At 40.7% G+C, this 26,386-nt stretch overlaps 1 protein-coding gene across 1 annotated transcript in view; it reads left to right on the top strand.

The window, feature by feature from the left end:
• The window catches only part of LOC117828622 (guanine nucleotide exchange factor VAV3), a 139,162-nt gene that overhangs the window by 29,171 nt on the left and 83,605 nt on the right, over positions 1-26,386 (top strand). The gene's annotated exons all lie outside the window — the stretch shown is intronic.

Here is a 26,386-nt window from a genome sequence, read left to right as displayed (position 1 = left end):
AAAGCTCATTTATCTTTATCTTGGATGAGATTTTGGCTCTTGGGGCCGGCTTGGGTACTTTGTCCCCTTTTTACACTTATGTATTTGTTACTATTTAGCATATGGGTGAGGAAGGGGCTGTGTGCTGAGCTGCTACTACTGATGTAAACTCAGGTTTTAGATTAGGATTGGTTCAATGGCACCATTTACCATTTATTCCCTGTTCAGCTTAGGAGGGGCCGTGAGCTGAGCTGTCGTTAACCAACTTAACCCCGTTGTTAAATTTGGTATTATTGAAAAGGTTATCTCCTAGAATCTGAATTACTCACAGAGGTTTCCTTTTTCTCCAAAAAGACACGACTAGTTATTTAAACATGGAAAACACATGAACTTGAACACTTGAACTAATGCAGTTTGGCCCAGGTCTAGGGGCTGCGAGCTGAACTGCTGCTCATCTTGGTTAGGCTTGTTTTTCTTTATTAGCTAACTTAGACATAGTAATAATAATCGCACAAAAAGATGAAGATGGTTATGACTGTTTTAATTTTTGGTGTAGAAGATCAAATCTGGAGACTGACAGGCTGTTGTGTTTATTTCCGATGTATGATAGGCTGTTTATTCTATCCATCTAGTAAAATTGTAGAGGTTCAGATCATCATTAGAGTTTGTGATTCCATATCAGGACCATTTTACCCTTCAGGCCTGATTAAAGGTGCTAATAAACTCGCTCTGTGGCCATCTTTTCCCCCCTCTCTGTAACTCTGCTCTGAGCTGAAGTCAGCAGGATGACCCAGCAGTTTAATCACTTCCTCTCATTAGAGCGAGACGGTCTCAGCGTGCAGACTTTACGAGGGGTTAAAAGTCGGCCCTGAGGTTCATTACTTTGATCGGACTGTCGCTCTCTGCTGTGAAACTGTCTGCAGCTCTTTGACGGCTCTGCGAACCCCGTCGAGCCCCCTGGAGGTTTAATTAGAGCGAGCAGCTCTGAGCAGAGAGGAGCTGTGCTGCTGGGACCCTGAGAACGTAACGTCTGGGGTTTAAGAGACGACAGGTCCTCCATGCTTTAAATGTGTGTGTGTGTGAGAGATGTGAGGACACTGACTGACTGACTAGCTGTCACTGCTCTCCATGTAATCTTCAGGACTCTGCAGTAGAAACGTCATCAGTGATTTCACTTATCATGACATACATTTATCCTGAAATTCTTTTGAAATCTATAATATCTGAAGGTTATTTAAGTCATGAAAGTGATGCTCTAGCGAATATGGTTTTTAATTCTCAGTAGTTTAAAGGGGATCATGGGACAATGACCCTCCACGGTCAGGTCATGGCAGCGTTTTTAACCATGTTTTACAGCGAGTGTAATGTAACAGATGATGTCATTAAAAAATGTCCTTACCTTTTGATCTGCACAAAGATTGAAAGCTCTGACTGTCATGGCTTCGTCATTGGATCGGATAAAAAACAGGATGGTGTAGAAAATTGAACTCTTGTGGCAAGTCGCTTAAGGGAGGTCCTTTTTTTTTTTTTTTTCAGGCATTTTTAGCATCCTGGGAGTGCGTAAAATTCTCAAGTCCCACCATATTACTCAGAGATTATATATGTAGACTGTTTTCAGCTCAGACTGAGAATTTTTAGTCAATAGCAGCATCTATTACATTTCTTGTAACCTCTTTTTGTTTTACTTCGGCCGATCACTGCAGGCATTCTATGATTAAAGCTGGCGTTAAAATTATCTTTATGTCCCGATGGCAATCAATACATAATGTGTTCTTAAAAAAGAGTGAAAAAAAGCTGCTATCTACAGCCGGAGTAAACCTGGGAAAACACCAACCAATCACTGTCATTATAGGGTCAACCACGGGCATGTCCCCTCAGACCCGATGAGGTGCTTTGCTCAGGACTTTAGTCTGGATCAGAGTCTAAAAAGCTCTCACCACGGGGGCTCTGACAAGCAGAATAATTAATGACATTTAGTAAGTCCTACAGAAATGTAGATGTTTTATATGTATTATAGCTTTTCTCCTGATATCGTGTCACTGGTACAACTGTATAATGCTAGCATGAATGTTGTGAGTACTAACAATAGCTATGTTTGTTTGTGTTTTTAACTTTCACTATGATAATGTTTTGGTGTTTTCTTACCACTGAGTGAGACATGAGCTGACGTAGTGCAAAACACAAACGATGTGCTGAGGACCGGTTTTGAATCAGTCACGATCATATGGACGTGAATCAGCGGCGCTAGTGCATATGAGCGGGGACGTCGTTTTAGAGGAGCTCCAGGGGGAGAGGGGGAGGGGTTAGACGGAGTCCTGCGGAAATGCCGTGACTACCAACCCTAGCTTTCAATAGGATTTGTGATAGACTGAATTTAGCTCAATATATCTGACAGAATCTGCAGTTCAGTGTGGCGAGATGCCAGTTTTCATGCATCACTGTGGTTTGCATACGAACCTGCTTGGGGTTCTTGCATGAAAAACTGGGGCTGTGAATGTTAGCATGTTATCACTTAAAAAAAACAGCAAAAGATTTCAGTGAAAGGAGAAACGTTTCTTAAGATGTCATGAATTACGCTGTCAAATTATGACACCATTATTAATTCATTGTAGAGTCAATTTCAGTAATCTTACCCTAGATTTATTTTATTTTGGAAGAGGAGAGACAACATTTTTTGGGAAAATTGTAAACACACAAGACTACACTGAACAAAACTAGAAATTTTGACCCTACATTATTTTTCTCATACCTTAATCAGCTGATTAAAAATGACCATACAGGCAGTATGAATGATTTAAGCTTTGCATTAAAACAAACCGATCATTTGGTATCATATCTGTCATGACACAGGGGAAACAGAGTCAGTGTTTGATAAAAAGAGGCAGTACATTTACTCTGCTTTATTTTTTATCACTGTAATTTAATGTGGCTTTAAGAGAACAAATCAATCAACAGTACACAAACCACTTCCTATAGTAATATAAAGAGGAACTAACCATCTCCAGAGTTTAAACACACTATCAGATAATAATGCTGAATGAAAGAAAAATATTTGACTAATAAACTTCTCTTTTTACAAACACAGGTGTTAGAGAGTAACAGGAGAGTGTACAGCCTGTATGACTTTCAGAGTTTTAACACGTTTTTAAAAAGGCCTCTGATTTCCCCGTATGAGTCGTCTCACGATCACTGTAGTGTTTTTACTCACAGAACTAATCATAAGATCTCCACAGAAAAACCATCTTTGACTTGTTAAAGAGAAGTTACCCTGTAATGAACCGTTAATGCTTGAAGAAACACTCTTAGTAGAACCCACTCCTGATCTTACACACTGATATGTCGAAGAACAGAGGAGGGAATGTGAGCAGCTTTAGATACGGTCAGCAGTTTTTATCTCTTTATTTTCTCTGCCGTGCTCAGTTAGATTAAGTAGCTGTGAAAATGAACTCTTCATTAAAGCATCTATAATTAAAACGCATTAAGTCTGCTTGCAGGTTTCTTTCATCCCCCACAGGGAAGTATTTTCACTGAAGAACCAACACAAGTTCACTGCATCAGGATGTAAAAACACACATCTCCATCTCGACTCTACAGAGAAACATTTGAAAGAGTTTCAACATGAGCCTATCTGTTATGATTTTACACTCATCTCTCCTGTTAGCATTTCAGCACATATGCTGTTTGAAGATACAGTTTGAAAATCAGGTCTGAAATGCAGACGCTTCTACTGGAGCCAGAGTATAAAACCAAAGATTCAGTCCGTTATAACACATGCATCTAAAATTAAGCTGTGAAGAATATGTGCGTGTATAGTGGTTTGTACATTTCTGTGTGCAAACTCATTTGGACAGATATAACCTGGCAGAGCGTGCTGAGCAGCTGTTACGCTTTTAAAAAAATGTTATTCAAATTCTTCAACACTTAGAATCAGGTTTATCACAAAGTATGTTTTCACATCCAGAGAATTATTCATGGTGTTTAGGTGAAAAAACAAAGAACTCAGAGGTCCAGTTCAGAAGTACAAAGCTGGTAAACAGCAGAACACTCACTGTTGAGTCACTTAAATAGCATGAAAAAAATCTATAAAAACAACATAATACAAAAGATGTAATGAAAAATCGATACAGTTGATAGGAATGTGCAAATTGAGAGTGAAAAAAGGTGGAAATTACTCCTTCATCCACACTGATATGTAGCCAAGATAACCACCATCCAATGTGGGAGGAGCCCAGAAGTCCAAGCACAGCTATTTGAATCTTATAGTACACCATGCAGTTAGCATTGAAATCACAGTGCTTAAAGTTATAAGTGTCAGTGTGCACTCATTCATGAAATCAGAGTACAAAGACTGAATACTGTGAACACTGTCTGAGACATGATGCATCTGTGAAGACGTTGAACATTAAGTATAAAGCTACAAGCATGATCTGCTTAGCATAACTAATTATAAAAACAAGAACTCACCTTTTTTTCTGTTATAATAACACAGTTGGGCTGGCCTTAAACAGATATGAGAAACTATGAGATCCACAATAGTATTTTGCTGCTATATCTCCCACTAAACCCTTGCAAATGAAACTAAAAGATACCCTCTAATTCCCAGAGCATGTGAAAGGGTTAAATTCTCCTCAAACTGCACTGCAGAACAAACAGCGTCTCTGAGCGCTCGTGCTGTTTGCAAGTCTTTAAACGAGCTATTATGTATTCATTTGGGACAAAATTATGCTCAGTCTATGAAAATGAATCTCAGAAAAATTATAATTCGCCAACAGCCACACACAGTCAAAGTGAAATTTGTGCCGTCTGCTGAGAGCTGCTGGGAACAGTTTTTATAGGATGTTACACTCAAACTTTCCAGTGATTATGGCAACAACTCGGCCTCTGGATGACCTACAAAATATTTATACACAAAATCTGTTAATGTGACTCTGACATGGGGCACTGGTTTGGCTTTGTGTGACCTGTGTACCAAGGCTAAAGTCCTCAAGCAGACAGCCTGGGTCAGTTCCACCTAACGGTCCATGTCCTGCATATCACTCCCCACTCTCTCCCAGTTTCCTGCTCTATCCACTGTCCTACACTTTCGGTGGAGGCTTTGTTATTAGACATCTATTGAGTCTAGACTGTCGACTGTATGAATAATGGATGTAGAAGCTGTGATGTCACTCATCTGTTCCTCAGCACTGTTTTGAAGCCATATTGGAAATGCGGGACTCAACCAGGCATTGTGTGACGTAAAGAGGCGGAGTTTGAGCCTCTTAGCCAACAGCTATGTGTTCCCGGAGTCAAGTCAGTCATGTCCTTATTTGGGCAAAAACTCTTAATCTTAATATCTTCTGAACCGTAGCGTTAGAAAAAAATTCACCCCCTGTACAGTGTGTGCTGATAGAGAAATGAGCTATGTAGAGCCAAGCCGTTTTTTGAACCAGGCTGTAAACATGTTTATTAATGCTGCAAAGATCGTCTTTTTTTAATTGGTGTGTATGTGGTTTCCGGTGTTTCTGCAGCCAGGAGATGCTGACGGCAAAACAAGAGCGAACTGCTCAGAGTTGCAGAACTTTGTGTGTTTGCAGTTTTATTTAATCAAGTAATCTGCTCTGTGGATTGGACCTTTAAAGGTAGCAGATAGTGGGGACAAATGATGATCAACTTTTGTTGATTTTAGCAGCTGCAATCTGTTCTTAGTAAATTTGCACCAGTGTGTTCATTTTTTATTTTTTACAGGTGCTATAAATGGAAATAACCAAGTTAACAGTCTTTGGCTTCATATTGGTTTAGCAGGCAGGTCTGAGAGCAGTATTGATCTCTCATTTCCGGACAGGAGAGGATGTTTCCCAGTGTGGGGTGCTTCTTTCAGTACTCTTATGTCCTCCATGCACCTTTTAAAGCACTCATTCAAAACTGCCTTGAACAAATAATTGAACAGTCAGAAAATGCTGTGAGATGTATTTCTAGTAACTCCATGCATCACTGATTGATGCTCTCTCTGATATACCTTTTCTTACAGTCAGTGCATTATAACTGTAAGAGGTTAGGTTTCTCTGTGGAGTTCAGAGGAGACGATAAATGCTTTTCATGCACAGCTCCTCTTCATGTTTAATGGTGTTCAACTCATTCAGTTAAATAACTCTAGTTTGTTCATGCACAACATTTTGATGACTCTCCTGAGTGAATCCCACATTATTCAGAGTCAATTTAACGTCTCTGAAATCAGAAAGCTGCTCTGTAATCCCCGGCTGACTGACTCTGCAGCGACCGATGGAGTCAGGAGAGAGAGAAGAGGACGAGCAAGGCTTTCACTCACCTGGAGTCTTTCCATTTGAAATATCTGCGGGACTGTTTCTGAATAAAACATGAACCCATCCTGTTTATTTAAAGGTTGTGTGTTGGTCCTGGTATAGTCTGATCTCCTCTCTTTCCAATCTGACGGTGTTTTCCTGACTGCTGTTGAACCGGACGTGCTTTCATCTTAGCTCAGAGGAATCGACCTTTAACCGCCTGCCTGAACATTCCTGTTCTCTCCTCTGACTTTAAACGTTTAAGAAAAAGTCCTTGATGGGGTTCAGGTCTTATAAAACAAACACTGAAGGAGGTGTGTCATCTTGTGTGATTGTGTTTGTGCTAACACTGACACAGCTATCAAACAGCTTCTGACTTGTTGTTTGTTCAAACTGTAGCTGCACAAAGAAACATGTAGCCAGCCTGTCTGTGTGCAGCCCTCTCCCCTTAGTGCACCAACATCTGGTTTGCACATCTGTCTTACAGACACATGGAGGGTTTCAGGGTCTGCAGGGAGAAGAGAAACTCGGCTGCGCAGAGCATGCACATAAACACACACTGATACATACCTGAAAGAAAGAGGGAGAGGAACGTGGCAGAGCATCAGAGGTCAGGTACTTTGAGAACAGAGCTATGATATTTAAAGTTCAACTTTTATCCACTCATATCATAGCTTTTTGATTTACAAAATGAAACTATAGATTTCCCAGAAGCCTTAGTGTGTTATTGTAGCTGATCCTCATATCTTTGCACTTGCTTCCAGTTAAATGTAGGATCCAGTTTAAATTTCTTGTTGTGTACATAGCGCTCAATGGTCAGGCTCCAGTCTATATCAGGGAGCTGCTGAAGCCTTATAACTCCAGCAGGACTCTGAGGTCCTCTGATCAGGATTTATTGGTTTTGCCTCGTACCAGGTTAAAAACTAAAGGAGACTGTGCTTTCCAGATTGTTGGTCCTAAACTCTGGAACAGTCTCCCTCTGGAACTGACAACTGTGGACACTGTTGACAGGTTCAAAAAGCAGTTGAAGACCTATCTGTTTAGACTTGCCTTTGTTTAATCTGTCTTTTTTTATGTCATGTTTTTGTATGTATTTACATTCTCTGTTTTGCCTTTTAATATATATTTTTTTTTTTAAATTTAATTTTTAATTTGTATTGTTATTGTTGTAAAGCAACTTGTGACTTCTGTTCTTGAAAGGTGCTCTATTAATAAATCTTACTTACTTACTTACTTACTTACTTACTTACTATATTTGGACAGCAATGGCAGGTGATTAGCCTAACACTGCAGTTCCTGGAATGTCCACTAGAGGCTGTCTCCTAAAGTGAGTCAGTCCCCATAGAGCCCCATGCTTAAATGTCCAACTTTACAGCAGAAATCAACATGTTTACAGCCTGGTACAAAAACAGTTTGGGTCTCTTTTGCTATTTATTCATGACAACTGTATGGGCTATTAAGGATTAACATTAGGTATAATTAGGGGCATGGCCTCTTTGAGTGACAGGTGGGAGCTTCTAGCTGTCTGTTAGGTGTCACCTCAGAACTCAACACCTTGAACTCAACCTTTGGGCTGTGTTTGTGGTGTTGGAGCCTTTTGAAGGTTTGTTTTTACATTCAGTCATATTCTTACATTATTTTGTTTATAACGTGGCACTAATTAGAAGGTGTAATCTTTGTCATCGTCTCGTGTACAACAGCTTTATGCCATTTAATCCTGCAAGTTCATAGCAGATGTAAGTGTGGATTGATTGGCTGAGCCTTTATTGTATGTCAATATAAAATAATTCTGTTGATGTCAATGCACAGAGCTTGGACGTCATTCATTTATCCATCCTGCACGAGGACACACTTCAACTCCGAGTCCCAGTAAAGCAGCCCCTCAGTGGCTTATAGGTTTTGTTTCTATATGGCGAAAGCAAGCGACTACAGGAGTCTCTTGATTAGTGTTGGCTTTCCCCCAAAGATATGATGGTGGGCTGAAGTGATGAGAAAACTGACACTTTAAAATTACCTGGCACATTTACTTGTTCCCTTCTATCATAAAATCAATATCAAAATATGTGTGACAGAGCGTCAAGGGTGCTACATTCCCCAAGTCTAGCTCTGGTCAGTTTCACAAATAGAGTCTTATTTAGCAGGAAACATGGTGGCAAACTGGGTTTGTAGGCTGCACATGAGGATGCCTGAGATTGTATAATTTTAGTAACTTCGCATTTGCTTACCTCACACTCCCCACAAGCTTCACCCTCTTATCCAAATATGGTCACTTCTTGCTCTAAAAAACAAATTGGCGACCACCAAAACCTGAGAGTACACAAACCAGTGAGTGACTTCATAGGGATTTCATCAACATGTGTTTAGTCGGAAGTCAAAGATTCTTTAATCTTCATTTATTTTTGTAGATTTTAAAACTTATCCAGAAGAACTTAAATCGCCTTTCACCGCCTTAGTTGCTTAAATGATTATCTCATCTCACGTCTTTAAATATGTGCTAATGACCATGTAACCTCTGATCTGATGTTAACAAACATCATGTTTCCTGTTAAAAACACATCATGATGAACTCTCTCACTTCTGTTTTAATACGTATTCCAGCCTTTTTGTATCAGCTGCTTTTAAAAAAAGGAGCAATGTGCTGACAGGAGGTTTCCACTCTCTCAGTCCCATGATGGACAGTTTCCTAGTGTGTGGAAGAAATGAGTGACCTGTTAAATTATGCAGCACACTTTATACTGACACCGACAGCAGCACCATGCGTTCACTGACCTCAGAGTTGGTCATGCCAGCACTCGTTCTCATCTTAATGTGAAGCAGTTGTCGTAATAAGAGGACGATACAAGTCATGAAATACAAAACTTTAAACTATAAGTAATGCTCCTTTTAAAGAATGCAGATAAAACAGAAAGAAGAGGCTTCATTCACAACAGCTTTATGTGTTTCTGTCTGATGTTAGGACAATTAACAATCTTGATTTTGACCAATAACAGATTCTTTATGCAGTATAAACATTTTGTGCATTAATACAGAAAGTATGTTTTAAAACATAAACTTTGAGATGGAATGGGTTGCTAGATAAGCTTATGTCTCATTCTTACCAGAAGTAATATAAAAAGACTGATGCCACTCTTACATCTATATTGTTTTATAAAGTTGCAGCTTGCTTAGCTCAGCTTTGCCAAGCTTAGATTAGCTAAAAGATTAAAGGAGTGAAACAGCCATTCTGGACCTGACAGAGCATAAAAAGCCTTCACAGTTTCACTTTGAAAACGAGTCCACAAGAAATCACTTGCATGGTCACTTGTTGGTAGAAAAGTTTGCACCCCAAAAATACAAATTGCCACCTACAGTTTTCTTTTTTGTGTGTTAATTGAGACATAACAAGTTTCATTAAAAAGCTTTAGACGTTGTGGCATGGTCATGTTGACCTTTTTTTTTTCAGGTTTTTTTTTTATTATTAATTTTTATTAGCATTCACAGGATTATACAATACTGATGACAGATACATATATAAGCACCTTTTGTATAGTGGCATCAACAATGCACATATGATTAGATTTTTTAACAATGTACAAAAATCCTCTTAACCTAAGACAATCGTAAACAAATATAAGTAGAGATATTAGAGAAAACAATTGCTGCATTACCATATTTGTTGATGTCGAACAGACAACATTACAAATAACAACGACCACACTTGTGACTCCAGTTTTAACATCAGAAATAAGGAAAAAATAAAAAATAAATAAAGGTAAAAAAGTAATAATCATAATAATGATAAAAATGTGATAAAAATATTAATAATTAAATATATATACACACATATACAAACAGAAATATATATACAAAAATATATAGACATACAAACATACACACATCCAAAATTTAGCAGTTAGAACAAAAAAGAAAACAGCAAACCAAACAAAAACAACATAAGTTAAGTTAAACAAATGTTTTAATAATAAATAAAGAGCCCATGCTGCCACATCCTACCACACTACTGAAATTTTACATTAATTTCACCTTGCTTTAACTTGGAATATGTGAAAACGTAGACCTTTGAATATATTCGAGAAAGGGGCCACAGACTGTTACAAATTTGTTGGACCATGTCGACCTTAATAACACACTTCTATGCGATTCTGCATCAAGCCTTGATCAAAAAGTGTTTTTTGACCTCCTGTTAAACACTCCATGCCGAAACTCATAGAAGTGTGCAATGAAATAAAGGTGTTTCAGCCGTTAAAATAGAGTGCCTTGGAATTTTTTCTTGGTTTTCTATCACTGCATGCATCCCTATCCAAAGAGCACCCCCAACCTACACCCTTTTCTGGGTCCAGGAAGCGCTCCTTCCTCCAATTTTTGATTCTTTAGAGGTGCTGATAGGAAATGATGTTAAAGGATTTTCCGACCGTTTCCACAATTTTGTTAATTTTCTATTCTTTGAATAGTTCTTTCTACAAAAGAGTCAATGAGCCCATTACCAAAACTGTCAATTTCTAAATTTGGCACTTCCGTCTTTTACATAAAAAACTGAATTTTGAATAAAAACTGTGATCAAAGACTGTTTTTAAATCTCAGAGTCAGGCTGCAGACACAATAGCACACCTGGATGACTGATGAGCTCTGAGGATTTTCAGCTAAAGTAACCTCCAATCATCTGCTGTTTTCTTGTCAGCACTTCATGTAAATTTTTCCCTTGCACAGCTTCCTTTAAATAGAGCAGGAGGAGCCACACCTGCACGTGTTTAACTGTGTGATATGTAAATAACGTAGCAATGAGAGATTGATGCGTTCTGCAGCTGCATGCTTTTCATGCATCTGAAATGAAATCAGTCTGTGTGTGTACTGCAGACAGCGAGAGAGACAGAGACATTAAACAGACACAAGGAGGTTTAATGATCCTCACACCTCTTCAGTCTGTTCCTGTTATCATAATGAATAAACTGTGATCATCCAGATCAGCACAGTCTTTGGCTGAGATGTCATAAATCAAATGAAGGAATGCAAATCTGACGCAGATGAAATTACTCTCGGAAAACTGCTCTAAATCAAACAATTATAGTGCAGTGATTGGTTGGCATTAAATCTAAATATATTATAAAATGTTTGGCATGAAAAAATATGGCCAAATTAGAGTACAAGTGGTTTTCATCCAGTGTGACTTTTGCTTATGGGGGAGACAATGATGTAGTTCAGTTCAGTGTATTTGAGACGGACAGCACACATTATAGTAATACACAAACAAAAGTTTGAACATGCCAAAAGGCCATTCATCATTCAAAGTCCTTATTATGAAAGTTGTTTCATAATACTCTGCCGTCCCTGAACTATGAGTCTGTTTTAAATTCCTCTATATGCTTCATGTTTGCTTTAATAACAGGAAATGAAAACAAAAGAACAACAAAATGAATTGTGTGATGGTGTTTGCACCTGGAAATTATACTCAATACTCTATATGATGCAGATCAGTTTCTGGTCCGCCATTGTTGTGGACAAAATTGATGTCGGAAGACCCACCTTTTCCTTACTGTGATTGGCTGCTCAGGGAGAAGGCTGAGAGCGAAGCAGCAAAACATAACTGACACAGCTATGGTTATTGGCTGCTGCCATAACGCTATATTGCTCTACTACCTGGATGTAGACAAACACAGATGACAGATGCAACCATCACAGGCATGTGGACTTTAACCTTCAAGGAGGACTAAAGGCTGGTCGTGTTAGCTCTGCCAACCTTAGCCACACTCAGAAAACAGTCAAAGGCGAGATGAAGTTGTATATAGGCTGTGTCTGGTTAAAATGGCGGTTGTGGACACTGGACCTTAGTCCTCACATTTTCTGGATAATTCCGGAACTTGCAGTTCAAACATGGACCTCACTGTGGGAGATTCCCTCAGTTGGATACTTTCACTATTGTTGAAGTCAAGACCACGTTAAGCGAGACCAAGACATGTCAGAGACCAGAGTGCACCAAGACCAAGACAAGACCAAGACATTTAGGGATCGAGACCGAGTCAAGACCAAGACCAAGGCAGGGCAACACAGAGACAAGACCAAGACCATACATCAATGAAAAATCATCATGATGAGAGTTAACAAAATAAAAGACTTCCGTTTATTTTATTTAAGTTTGCTTTAAATACAATTGACAGCAACAAACAAGGTTTGGATTTGTCTTTGTTACCTTCCTTTTGACACGCTGTGAGAGCCTTTTGACTCCTTAAGTTTTGTTTGGTAATTGCAAGTTTAACTTTTGCTTTAGTTTAGAGGTTAAACTGTGTTTTCTGTTGCCTGTGATCTCAGGAGAGGTAGGGGGTTGTATAGTAATGACATGGACACATCAGTTGTGGTCTGGACTGGTCTTGATATAAAATATGGAGTCCGCCCAGACCGAGACCGAGACAAGACCGAGTAAAAATGCTTTTGATTCCGAGACGAGACCAAGACCTTAAATAAGTGGTCTTGAAACGGGTCTCGAGACCAAGACCGGTCTTGAGTACTACAACACTAGCTCTCATAACTCGATATTCTCCATTTGGATAGAGTTTGTTTGTTTGGTTACATTTGTGTTCAGGAGGTTTTTAAATGTGTGAAAATGGCTCAAGTCATACTGTAACATGGGTCTGTTGTTAGTTAACTTGAAGCTGACAAAATAAGAACCTTGTATCGTGACAAGTTCCAAACAGCGTTTTAAAGAGTAAGACATGTTAGAGCGCCTCAGGCTGCAATCCTCCTCTGACGGAGGTTAAAGCAAACCTCTGCATACTAACAATGTCATCCCAGCTCTTACCCGTCCTCTACAAATATTTTAAGGGAGGATGGAGATGCTGTTAGGTTTTTTTTACTAGGGGGTGGAAACAACACACTGGGGGAGGGGGGAGTAAAGCTGGGGAGGAAAGGGCAGACAGACAGAGTGCATTTATTGATTGGTGTCTTCCTGTTCAGTTGACTGTGATAAATTTAACTTCTACTAAAGGCTGATGCATTCCCTCCTCCCCCCTCCTCCTCCTCATCATCATCATCATCTCCATCTCTCCCCCCTCCTTTGTCCTTCAGCTGTGCTGCTCCTGCAGCAGATTTGTATGCTCAGATATCAGGTGTCTGCTCCGTGCTAATGGATCCTCAGGGTCAATCTCTGGACTGCACAGACAAGTTGCACTCAGAATGCCTTAAAGACACATTTTAAGATAAAGTCAGTGGTTAAATGTTGGGCTCATTGTGTTTTCAGTGCGGTGTTGGAGTTTGACTTCACAGCTTCGTAGGTGTCAGGCGGATAAATGTGCAATTAAACTACCAGCCTTAAAGAGCCATGGACCCTCCTGAACACATTCATTAGTCTGGGTTGTAGAGCAGAGCTGCACTAAATCATCACGGGCTGGACTCTGTTGCACTTGCCTTACTCTTCTGTAAGAGCTCAACGAGGGTCCCAACACACAGGAAGCAGTGAAATGATGGAGGGTAGGAGTGTTTTCTGCAGGTTTGTTTTCTTGGCTGAACACATGCAGAAACAATTAGTGTGATTTTTTGGCAGAAAGCTGCACAGCAGACCTTCCCTTGCAGACATTTGACTTGTTAAATGCAGGAGTAAGCACTGATGGCTGGGCTCCAGTTGTATTTTTATGCTGGCAGGCTTTAATTGAACTGAGCAATCATTGTCAGCACATAACCCCAGCACGCAGAAAAAAAATTGTCAACCTTTTTTTGCTAATTGGGATGTTATTATTTGAAAGATCTGTATCTACATAACCTGGAGATTATAGAAGTTATGTTAAATAGATTATGTTTTTATTTGAGACTGATTTACACAAGGTTATACATACAAAGATGTCAGGCTTCCAGCTGAACACCTGCTTTCACCTCCTTAAACACTACATAGTTAAATGATGTCATCAACAATGTACACCGTAAAGACTTAAGAACACAAAATGAATGCATGCTATTGCTATTACAATTTTTATAATTTTATAAATAAGAGTCTCACACGGCTGCCTGCAGGAGGTTTGTTTATATAAACTGAAACCTTGTAAGCCACGGTGAAGCTCTTTACTATTCTGTTTCTTTCTTCTTCTTCTGACAAGTAATTAAAATGAGTAGTGTCTTCGTTGACTTGTCACCCTTCACTAGCAGGGCTGTACCTCTGTTTATTAAATGCTGCCATAATCTCATAGTGGGTCGTGGTTTGTCAATGTTTGATCCAGAAAATGGAGATAAAGTTGTAGACTGTGTCTGGTTAAACTGGCATATAACCACTTGACCAGAGTAATGAGTAACAAGCACAGACATGGATGCTAACCTGCAAGGAGAACTAAAGGCTAGTGGTCCCATCTCTGCTAACCTTAGCTACACTCTCACCCCTTTTCGACCAAGGCAGTTTCAGTTTTTTGGTGTTTCGACTGTGAGTCGAAGAACCGCGAACCGCTTACGTCATGGGCGAGGGGCAGGGGGCAGGGCGCAGGGTTGCCGTGATCAAAAACACAAAGTAAATGTGTTTCCGCTAGCGCTGCTGGGAAAAGCGGCTTCGTAAATCTGGCATCATCTTGTGTTTTAACAACCCTAACTAGATGCCTTTTGAACATCCCTGTTTATCAGTAGCACTTCTGCTGATCTTGGCCAAGACACATGTAAAATAGACTTTACATCTCACTGAGTCTTACCTGTTTCAATGAAAGAGAAATAAAATTAAATCTAATATTGTTCATAATGATTTTAAACATCTGACATTGTTTAAATCCTCATCTTTTTCCATAATTGTTATGCACAATTTTCTAGCTTAATCCTTGACATTTTTTTTGCCTTTTCGTTCTCGATTGTCAAGTATCAAACCTGAGTCACATCCCATGTCAGCGTCTTATGTGGACATACAAGGTTTAGCCTGTTGAGTTCCAGCTCTGAGGTCTGTTTTCTCTTCTTACTCTTAATGTCTGAGCTGTTTGGGCGAGGTTCAACAGAACAAAACAACTTGGTTAAGTCTGGGAAACAGACCCCAAATAATAATAGACATCAGCTGGACCTTCTTGGTCACTATCCTGGATTTTGGGTCCACCAGTCGCCCCCTAACCAAGCAACACTTTGTCTTTCTACATTATCTGACTTTCTATGCCCTTCACAGTTGCTCTGAGGCTCTTATATTTCTCATTGGAAGCTCTCAGTTGTGTTATAGAAAAATGTAGCTTATGACATTTTTTATTCTTGAGTATGAACATGGAACAAGTACAGCCTCCTTCTCCCTGACTCCATTACTTTGCACTTCTTACTCAATGTTTACATAACTTCTGATTCCATAACCAGGAGCTCACCAGCTCTACATCGAGGCGGCGGTGTGATGTGAGTAGAAAGTTAGTCATTTTTTGGGCTGTAGAAACTCTCACAGTCATTCCTCTGGGTGTCATGTGGGTCTATAATCCACCGTGACTCACATATTTGGAGTGAAAGCTTTGAGTCAGACCAGCTCTCTCCTCTCTGTGATCCAACATGAGCTGTGTGATCAGCCCTCAGCGCTGAAAAATAACCCTCTGCTGTCTGGTTACTGTAGGAATGTTTGCTCTGAAGTCACCCCCAGCCTGATGCTCTGTTTTTTTTTTTGGTGTTTGGTTTAGTGCTGTGTGTGAAAAAGCCTCCACGCTTCACTTACCTTCACCCACAATGCTTCTGGAATTTTCTACTAAACAATTTGAGGGAAGCTGCTGCAGCGCTGAGAGCTCTGTGGATAATTCATGGACTCACACTGACTGACTGCATGACAGTAGCTTCACACAGAACTACACTCTTCATATCAACGAGCTTTCCTCAAGCGTGAACACACACACAGTTAAAAACGCACACACATGCTGCAGATGGCTCAGTCAGAGCGCTGAGTGTGTGTGTGTGTGCAGGGATGGATGGTTTCTGATTGTTTCAGGGTGTCGGAGAGAAACTCCTTTGATGATATGGACATCTGTTTGATCCCTGCGTGGCATCAAACCACCGACCTCTGCTGCCCCAGTTGTTTGGTTTCTCATCTGGAAACCAATAGACTTTCTGCTGGGTACACACTGATACACACACTGATACACACTCAGTTACACTCTCTGAAACACACTCTTACAAATGCATAGAAGAAGACATGCAATGGAAAGATTTTCTCACTCCTGAAATTTCTTACTTCACCTAAGCTCACGTGAGGATCTTTCACTTTGTGTCCCTCTATTTCTGCAGCACAAGTCTGTCACCCACCTTCTGACGGCACTAACACAAAAATATGCACATAATCTTTTTGCTGATGCTGTGGTTTGATTTTGTAGCTCATAAAAAACATAGGAGTACATTTGTTTCATGTGAGGGATAATGTATAGTCAAAGGGTGGTTCCAATGGACTGGAATCCTGACAGGGTGAGCAGGACTACTTGAGGTAGAAAGGTCCTGATCACTCTGTTGAAATACTTTCTCCTTATCAGCGTAGGCACTATACATTATCCAACTTATCACATAGCTATTAACTACAGACATAAAATACACTATGAAGTGATTTAAAGATGGTTTTATTGATTTAAAAGTGATTTATTTATACAACTGTAATAAAATAGTCCCTCTGGTTGGAGGTGCTTTATGCCTTTATTCAGATCCCCATTAGCTGCCACTAGCGCAGCAGCTTCTCTTCCTGGGGTCCACATAAAACAAACATAAGATACAAAATATACATGAAATACAAAGCTGAAAATGCAACAAACATGAAACACAAGAACAGAAAAATGCTACAAACAGAAATTACAACAGCTGAATATACTACAAATGTAAGATACAACAACTGAAAATGCTACAAACAGGAAATACAGCAGCTAGAAATGCTACAAACATAACGTAGAAAAACTGAAAACTGAAGATTCTACAAACATAAAATAGAAAAAATGAAAATGTTTCAAACATACAATAAAGAAAACTAAAAAATACAGGATGTTCACTAAAATTCATTAAAATTCATTAATGTTAGGGTTATTATTAAGGTGTTCCTTTAAGAGTCTTTTAAAACTGGCTTTACTTGGGGCTTCAATTATAGTAACTGGTAAATTATTCCACATTGTAATGCTTCCACAGCATTGAAAGACAAATTTACATTAAACTGAACATTTTCATTTAGGACTGGGTCACACAGCATTAGTGTTCTCTCTGTTTGCATTTAAACTGATTTTGCTGAAGTTAATTCCAAGATGGGCTGCGGATTCGGACCTCATAGATACTCAAAAATAGCTCAATAGATGAAGATAATCTGGGCCTTTTCCAACAATCTGTCTGACAGATTTTCTGATAATAAGATCACACCTGAGAAATATTTGCACCAGTTTGACTGCTAGAGTGAGAGAAGAATCACCTGTGAATGAGTGAAGCTATTTGCATACGACTGCATCAGTAAGAGCCTATGTGGAAACGTGTGTGTGTGTGTGTGTGTGGGGGTGTGTGTGTGTGTGTGTGTGTGTGTGTGTGTGTGTGCAGTGACTCCCCTGAGGACTGACTCATCTCAGGTCTCAGTGAGCAGCAGGAAACAGGAAGAGGAAACGGTCACAGAGGGCCTCTCTGGAGTCATTTCTCTCTCTCTTTGAGTGTGTGTTTGAGTGAGTGTATTCAAACTCAGCTTTAGGTGTAAACACACATTTCTACCACTTTCAGTGCATGGGTGTGTGTGTGTGAGTGTGTGTGTGTGTAGTTCTAACATTTTCCTCTTCACGCTGTAGTACCAGAACCTCCTCCTCTGGACGGTTGAACCCTTCACAGCCTCATGGGACCAACAAGCCTGTCAACACATACTTACTAGTATATTTTGTGTGTGTGTGTGTGTGTGTGTGTGTGTGTGTGTGTGTGTGTGTGTGTGTGTGTGTGTGTGTGTGTGTGTGTGTGTGTGTGTGTGTGTGTGTGTGTGTGTGACAGAGGCAGTTGGACTTCCCCTGATTTTCTAAGCCTGTGTCTTTGTTGTCTGTGGCTCTATCGGCTCCACTCTCTTCCTCTGACTGGCCCGGTTCCTGAGGTGGAAAGAAGTGTGTCACTGTGACAAAGTGGACTGAATAGAATAGTATGGAGCAGAATAGAATAGAGTAGAATAGAACAGAAGGGAATAATTGTCTACTTTTTGCATATAAAAGGCAGAAATTTGACTTGAACTTGTACAGCTAACTTCAGCACACTTGAATAACCTTCAGACACAGAAGAATAGAGCTGCAAAGAGGCACCAGGGGATAAATTGTGAAGGTATAAAGTAGGGCTTAGTTGCCTCATTATACACAAAGCAAATTGCTGCTACTGCTGTGGTAGTGTCCCCCTAGATTAATAAAAGCACTATTTAATATTTGCTTATTTATCAAGCTTCATTATTGCATTAGTGACATGGGGACTAAATGTATGGAATTCTCTGTTGCTTTTGGAAAAGAATGAACTAGCTAGCATACTCAATGGTATGATGAGTGTGTGTCTGCTGCTGTTTAATGTTAGATCCTACAGGACTGTAAGTGAACAGTTTGGATCGAGCACACAGTCGGTGTGATGTGTAGTTCTGGTTGTGTTTTTCTTGTGGTTGGCTCATAAAACTAACAGCCAACACATGAGCTGACACAGCAAACCGAGAGTTTCTCTCTTAAACACACCAAAGTGGAGACATGTGAGTCCATGACCACAAAACCGCTCAACATTAACATCGACCGTATTGACTCAAATATAAGAGGTATTTTTTTTCCCTCAAAGTACACCTAGGAGAGGGAGATTGTCCAATAAAGTAGACTTTTGAACTCCAGTGTTCATTCACAACAGTGGATGCTGCCACTTTTCCAAAGAGCGAGTGCGCCTCTCATGACTGAGGCCAGCCGTCACTCACAACTACAGCAGCAGGGGGATGAAAGATGGAGAGACACAGTGATTGTCCAGAACAAAGTCACTCAAAAGTATGCTGAGTTATGATACTGATTTTAAGATTATGGTTATGGATGCAGCAGAGACATTTAACAGCTGTCAATGAACTGAAATATGGAGTCTTAGGCTATGTTCACGCTGCAGGCAAAAGTTGCCTAAATCAAATTTTTTTTGGTGTCAAGTGACCAGGTCAGATTTTTTAGAGGCAATGTGAACATTCAAATCTAGCCCAAATCAGCTTTTTTCAAATCAGATTTAGACCACTTCCATATGTGGTCCTGAATCAGATACAGATCTGATTTTTTCAATGCGACCTCCGTGTGAACGGCCTAGCCGGATTTGATGTGCATTTGATACTTTCACATCACTTTGTAGCAGCACACGCCACAATTCTGCGCTGCGGTAACCTTGCAAAAATGGAGGATAGCAACGATGGAGCAAGTCAATGGAGGGACACCGAGGTCTTGGACCTTATAAATATATGGGGTGACACTTCCTCCGCACCTGGTCATTCATTCTCCGGCTCCCACTGCACAAAAACTTTGTAACAAAGGCGAAAATACTGACTTCCTCCATGTTTGCGTTTGTGAAACAGCTGCATGTGACGTCATTGTTACTGTTCTTTTGCGCATGTGGGGCAGTTCGGAGCCGCAAACAGTTCACACTGGAATCGGATACACGTCACATTATAGATGGTAATGTGAAGACGCAAACAAAAAATCAGATCTGAGCAAAAAAATCGGAATTGAGCATTAAGCCATGCAGTGTGAACGTAGCCAGAGAGTGTAATGTCTGAAGATGGAGATCCCAGAGAGACCGTCTGAAAAATGCTACAGTGGTCAACAAAGCGGCCTCTTTGCGAGACTGACAGGAGAGTGTGAGCGTGTTAGTGAAAAACTGACTGAAAGTATTCCCATTACCAGAGCGTCATCTATTAGCTGAGACGGATGGACCAATAACTAATAATCTACAGCTTACTTGGAAGTTTATGATCTTATCAGATTTTTTTCTCGCACTTTAATAATATTTTTAAATTTAGAGACCGTTCAAGCTCCTTCCTCATAAATGTTTTGAATTTTTTGTCATGCATTTATAAAGATGCTCCAACTGGGAAACTGGGTGGGTAGAATCATGCATGACTTTCTTTTTTTGGCCTACTGTTTATAGGAGTGTTTGAGCGTGTGTGTGTGTGTGTGTGTGTTTGTGTGTGTGTGTGTGTGTGTGTGTGTGTTAGAAGGTGTGTGTCGTGTATCCCTGCTCAACACTAGTTCAAAGGAGGCCCCCTGTTGAGTGTGTATCACATAAACACTGCAGGTCGTCCTGCTAAGCAGAGACCCACAGGAAAATGTTGGTCAATTGAGACGGGCTAAACTAAAGATTATTATTATTTGCATTTTGTAATCATATATCCTATAAACTTTTAAAGTTAAATGCTTTAAATGCTTCATCCTCATGTCTTTCTATCACACTCCTGCTGCAGCACTGACTGACAGTAGTCAGCTCACAGTTAGAGGTTGAGAGTCATTCTGCTTGCAGGATCTCTGTGTGAAGCTGCATCCGATGAAGTATACAGTGTATCTCACTGTGTATGTGTGTGTGAGTGTGTGTGTGTGTGTGTGTGTGTGTGTGTGTGTGTGTGTGTGTGTGTGTGTGTGTCTGTGTCTGTGTCTGTGTGTCTGTGTATTGAGGTTACCTGGCACAGCAGCAGACGTGCAGGTATTTATGGCCTCTGCTGAGTCTGGGCAGCATGTGAAGCTGAGCCACCGTGGTCACGATCAAAGACAGCAGAGACTTGAGAGCAGCACCCCCCCACCTCCTCGCTGTCCTACTTTCTCACAGATTTTTTTTCTCCAGTTTGAATAAAAACACTCCGCTGCCTTTTAACTGCAGTACAGACCTGCAGCTGTCTGAGACCGACACACACAGAATAAACCTGCGTGTGTGTATTTGAAGGGCCGACACTTGCCAGATCTGTTATTATCAACATTCTCCACCTGCCCTGACTCATGATTCAATTGGCTAGATAATTTATCTGCTGTATTTCAATATTTTTCAGAGGGGAGCTGAACTCCTTTGATATAACAAAATACTGACTTTTTTTCACCACTACTGCAGAGGGAGGCTTGCGTTGCTTGCTGTTAGGTCAACATGTTAGTCAAACTGCATCATTTGACAACGCTTGACATGTGTTTGTCAGGAACAAACCTTTAGGTATGACAAAGAGCAGTCATCAGTGAAGATGATGACTCAGAAAACCCTCCTGTGGGCTCTGGAGAGCGGGTGAAGAGTTTTCATGCAAATAGTGAACTCACAATTTTTCCATAACTTGCTTTTGATGTGCTCAAAAACCCTACACTTGACAGACAAAGTTATATAACACAGTGTAACACAGATTTCAGACCTAAATAATCCTCCTCTCAAACTCACAGAAATAACATGAGGAGAATATTTACTATGCTTTTGGTCTGAACACACCTTTAGAGTGAAGGAAAACCATCTCTGGTTTAATTTGCGTTTGGAGTACTTGTTGGAATATCAACTAAAGTTTCAAACAACCCTTTAAGAAGAGACCTGTCACTGTGAGAGTGAGTTATTGTTGCATTTTCCCCTTATAAATACAGTATCTACAAAAGTGAGTACATTTCCACAAATATGTAATTATATCTTTTCATGGGACAACACTGCAGAAATGACATTTTCATACAATGTAAAGTAGTCAGTGTACAGCTTGTATAACTGTATAAATTTACTGTCCCCTCAAAATAACTCAACACACAGCCTTTAATGTCTAAACCCCCTGCAACAAAAGTGAGTACACCCCTAAGTGAAAATGTCTAAATTGGGCCCAAAGTGTCAATATTTTCTGTGGCCACCATTATTTTCCAGCACTGCCTTAACCCTCTTGGGCATGGAGTTCACCAGAGCTTCACAGGTTACCACTGGAATCCTCTTCCACTCCTCCATGACTTCATCAAGGAGCTGATGGATGTTAGAGACCTTATGCTCCTCCACCTTCCGTTTGAGGATGTCCCACAGATGCTCAATAGGGTTTTGGTCTGGAGACATGCTTGACCACTTCATCACCTTTACCTTCAGCTTCTTTAGCAATGTAGTGGCCATCTTGGAGGTGTGTTTGGGGTCGTTATCATGTTGGAATACTGCCCTGGGGCCCAGTTTTTGAAGGGAGTGGATCATGCTCTGCTTCAGTATGTCACAGCACATGTTGTCATTCATAGTTCCCTCAATGAACTGTAGCTCCCCAGTGCCGGTAGCACTCATGCAGCCCCAGACCATGACACTCCCACCACCATGCTTGACTGTAGGCAACACACACTTGACCTTGTACTTATCACCTGGTTGCCCCCACACGCTCTTGACATCTTCTGAACCAAATAAGTTTATCTTGGTCTCATCAGACCACAAGACATGGTTCCAGTAGTCCTTATCCTTAGTCTGCTTGTCTTTAGCAAATTGTTTGCGGACTTTTTGTGCATCAGCTTTAGAAGAAATGTGAGGGGTGTACTCACTTTTGTGAGATACTGTACATTGGTATTCCACCATGCAGTATGAAGAAAAGTTAGAATTTCTTGCCGGAACAATTTAAAAGGCAAATCTATGACTGAAATGTTAGTGACACTCAGACTATACAAATCTGGATCCGGGATTCTTCAGTCCTAAACTAACAGCCCTCACAATGTCAGTGAGGTTGTATTAGCTGTATAGTTTACAGGCCGCTGTTGATAATAAATCAGATGTCCTCAGAGCAGCTGTTGACTGTTTTTACTGGACTTTAAAAAGACACCAGACAACCTCACGGAGCAGTTCAGTCGTACAGGCGAGTGTCTCTGTCACATGACTGACGATGCACTCAGATAGATTAGTGTTTATCTCACTCTCTTCAGTCTCCTCGCTGCAAGGCACAATCCCCTCCAGCACCTGCGGGCTTCTCCTACAAAGAAGAAGACGGAGGAATATTTTCATTTTGTCTTTGACACAGCTTTCAAACTTTGCTCTAAATGTTTGATGAGCAGCCGGAGGCAGCGTCTGTCATCTATGCAGCGAGTCTGAGCGAGCGGCGAGGAACCATTTCACACATACGTTTATGCTCTTCTGATCTCTCCGAGATGTTTCTCTGTAAAATAAAGATCCTTAAGGAGCTGTGCTCAGGACAGAATGTGTGTCAGAGATGCTTTTACCAGATGCTCACAGCTCTTACTCTGTGTGTGTGTGTGAGTGTGAGTGTGTATATGTGTGGGGGGGGGGGGGGGTGGGTGGTTTGAGTCTTTTCTTCTGTGTTCTGCTTCAGAAAGGTGGAGGTGGAGTGGGTGGATGAGCTGTCAGTCAGAGTATGGGCATTTCTAATCTCCATCCTTCACTCTGTTCAGAAACAGCATCCCTCCCAACCCCCCCACATATCATCTGTGGAGTGTTATATAACATCCAGGGAGCAGCAGTTTGGATCAAACCATACAAGGGAGAGAAAAACAAGTTTGAATTCATGCAGGAGATGAAATAATAGATGGTGAGGAAGTTTTGATTTATATTACATGAGGAGCTAAGGTTTACTTTATGAGGATCACACTGAACTATTAATCTCTGTCTAAATTAGTTGATGAAAAATTATCTGGAGACTCTCAGGCTAAAGGACATGATTTTTCCCTTTTTACTGTAGTGTTACACAGACATAAGGAGCGGTAGTTAAGCAGGATTCTTCTTTCTTTTTTTGACTGAACACCAAACATTCTCTGTAGTCTCCACCTAGTTGATTACATTATAAATCAAATACTTTAAATTTACAGCAGATCCTCAATCAACAAAAGGTGCATTTCGACCAAGAGTTCCGGGGTCTTTTAGCCCCCAGAACTACTTTCCCCGGGACTAAAAGGTTCCTGTGCCTCCATTGTTGTCTGCATTTCGACCGCGGGCTGAAGTTCTGGGTAGATTGTGCAAATCAACTCCCTCTGTGTTTCAACAACTGTGTAAACTCCACAAACACCGTTACGTTCAACAGAAAGTCCCAGGACCTTTGAAAAGTACTACCACCAAAGCAGGGGTTTTCAGTGGGGAGATTATCTACCCCTGAACTAAATTTAGTCCCTGTTTCCCCTGGTCGAAACGCACATAGTTCAGGGGTAAAATCCCTAGTTCCGGGGTAAAGTTCCTGCGGTTGAAAAAAAAGGACGGGAAACACCAGAGTCAGACAGCTTCATGCTTTGACGTCATGAAAATATGAAGGCCAACAACTGCAGTCACACTCCCAACCGCTTAAACAATTTCCACTTAAACAATGTCACAGCCCGTGTCTTAGACTGGACAAATAACTGTATATAGAACGGACAATGTCTCTTCATTCCAAAGGATCGCCTTCACGGGTGCTGACATGTTGTCATCAAGCTGACGTCACACCCACAACATTAACCAAAGCATGCATTAAACTTTCCAATAAAACATTGATGCTCCCTCAGATGGGTCCAGAACAGATTCTCGTGTGGGTTTGAGGCAGATACTCACGGTTATGACTCTTGAGTTAGTGTTTGTTACGTTTCCTCTCAACGTTCCTCCTCTGCTCTGATAACCCGGTACAAAAATGCAGCAGCCTGCATTGGTCAACAAAGCTGTCAATCAAGATATCACATTCCCTCCTTTTCTTTAATTAATAACTAAGTCAAACTAAACTTGTCATAAAAAAGAGAGCTTGCACTTGATATTCCAGTATGATAGAATTTAATACACAGTTCTGTTTCATCCTGCTGATTAGCTGCTCACAGGTCTGCAGCCCTGCAGGCAGAGCGCAAAGAGAGGTATTCAAGAAGGAGGGGTAGTCACAACAAACAGACTGCAAATTCAGATCTGATGCAAATTCACCAACACATACTTAAGTCCAAAATAAATTCAAGGAAGGAAACAGTCTGCAGATGCTTAAATGTGCTGCAAAAACAGAAACCAATTTATCTGGGGCGGCAGTAGCTCAGTCCATAGGCCGAAGGGTCGCCGGTTCAAGTCCCAGTATGGACGAAGTTTGGCAAGTGGACTGGTGGCTGGAGAGGTGCTGGTTCACTTGCCTGGGCACTGCCGAGGTGCCCTTGAGCATGGCACCGAACCCCCAACTGCTCTGGGTGTGCTGGATGACGGCAGTATCCTCACTCTGACATCTCTCCCTAAGCATGTTCACTGCATATGTGTGTGCATTTGTATGTATATAACAAAAAAACTGTATGTGTAGCATGTCCAAAAAATAGCATGAGTAAAAAAAATTTAATTTTCCCCCTGGGGATCAATAAAGTACCTTTCTTTCTATCTACATGACTTGTAGCAAATACAACAATGATTCAGTTCAAAAACACCCAATCTCAGAAAACTGCAGAAGAAAAACGCTGCACATTCAGTTATCAAAACATCTGGGATTACTGAAAAAGCTGATTCTGTCCACCTCACTACTAATGGAAACACATTCCACCTACATACAGGTACCAGTGGGCCAAATGAATCAGGTCAACATGAAGCAGAAAACTAAAGAAGAAGAAAGAGACCAGAGTTGAGAACGAAAAAATAGATCAATGCTTTCTTCTTTCATTCGCCATATCACTGATTCAAAGATCAGAAAGACTAAAAATATCAGCCTAAATGTTCTGAACGTTAAATAAAAGCAACATCTCCTTCATGTTTGAGTCTTGTGCTAATCTAAGCTTCTGTAACGGGGAACATAAAGCTTCTAAAATGTGTCGGGTTTTACTACGAGACGTTAAATTATTGAAGCGAGAAGTCCCAGAGAAGCTCCAGGAGCAGAGATGAACACAGCTGCATGCCTAACACGCAGAACGTGCAAGAGTGGGACTTGAAGCAGTGCGTTCTAATTGTTCATGATCATAATGGGAACTCCTCAGGGTATGCTAAGTGATGCTAACCCACTTCTGCCATATAGATGTGACAGGCGGGCTATTTGTGGCCAAAGCGTCTGCAGCACATCCAGAGGTGGAGGCACGTTTGTTGCACTGATGCTGGGTATCTGAGATGCTTTTTTTTTTACTCCTGCTGATCTGAAGTCAGTTTGAGTGTTTCATCTCTTGGTTTTCATGTGTCACGTTCATGCACATCAACATTTGAAACTCTTACCAAAACTTACATCAGAGAGTGGACGCTGGAAAGCGCTGCAGCTCCACTTTCTGATCTGATGATTAGACGAGCAGCTTCTTGCATATTAATAAATCCCTCTGAATCTTTAACACACTCAAACAGGACGGAGAAATAATGACCAATAA

Source organism: Notolabrus celidotus, chromosome 17, assembly GCF_009762535.1.
Source record: "Notolabrus celidotus isolate fNotCel1 chromosome 17, fNotCel1.pri, whole genome shotgun sequence".
Taxonomy (NCBI): Eukaryota; Metazoa; Chordata; class Actinopteri; order Labriformes; family Labridae; genus Notolabrus; species Notolabrus celidotus.
The sequence above is the reverse complement of the archived record's forward strand: the minus strand, read 5'-3'. Positions and strand labels throughout refer to the sequence as shown.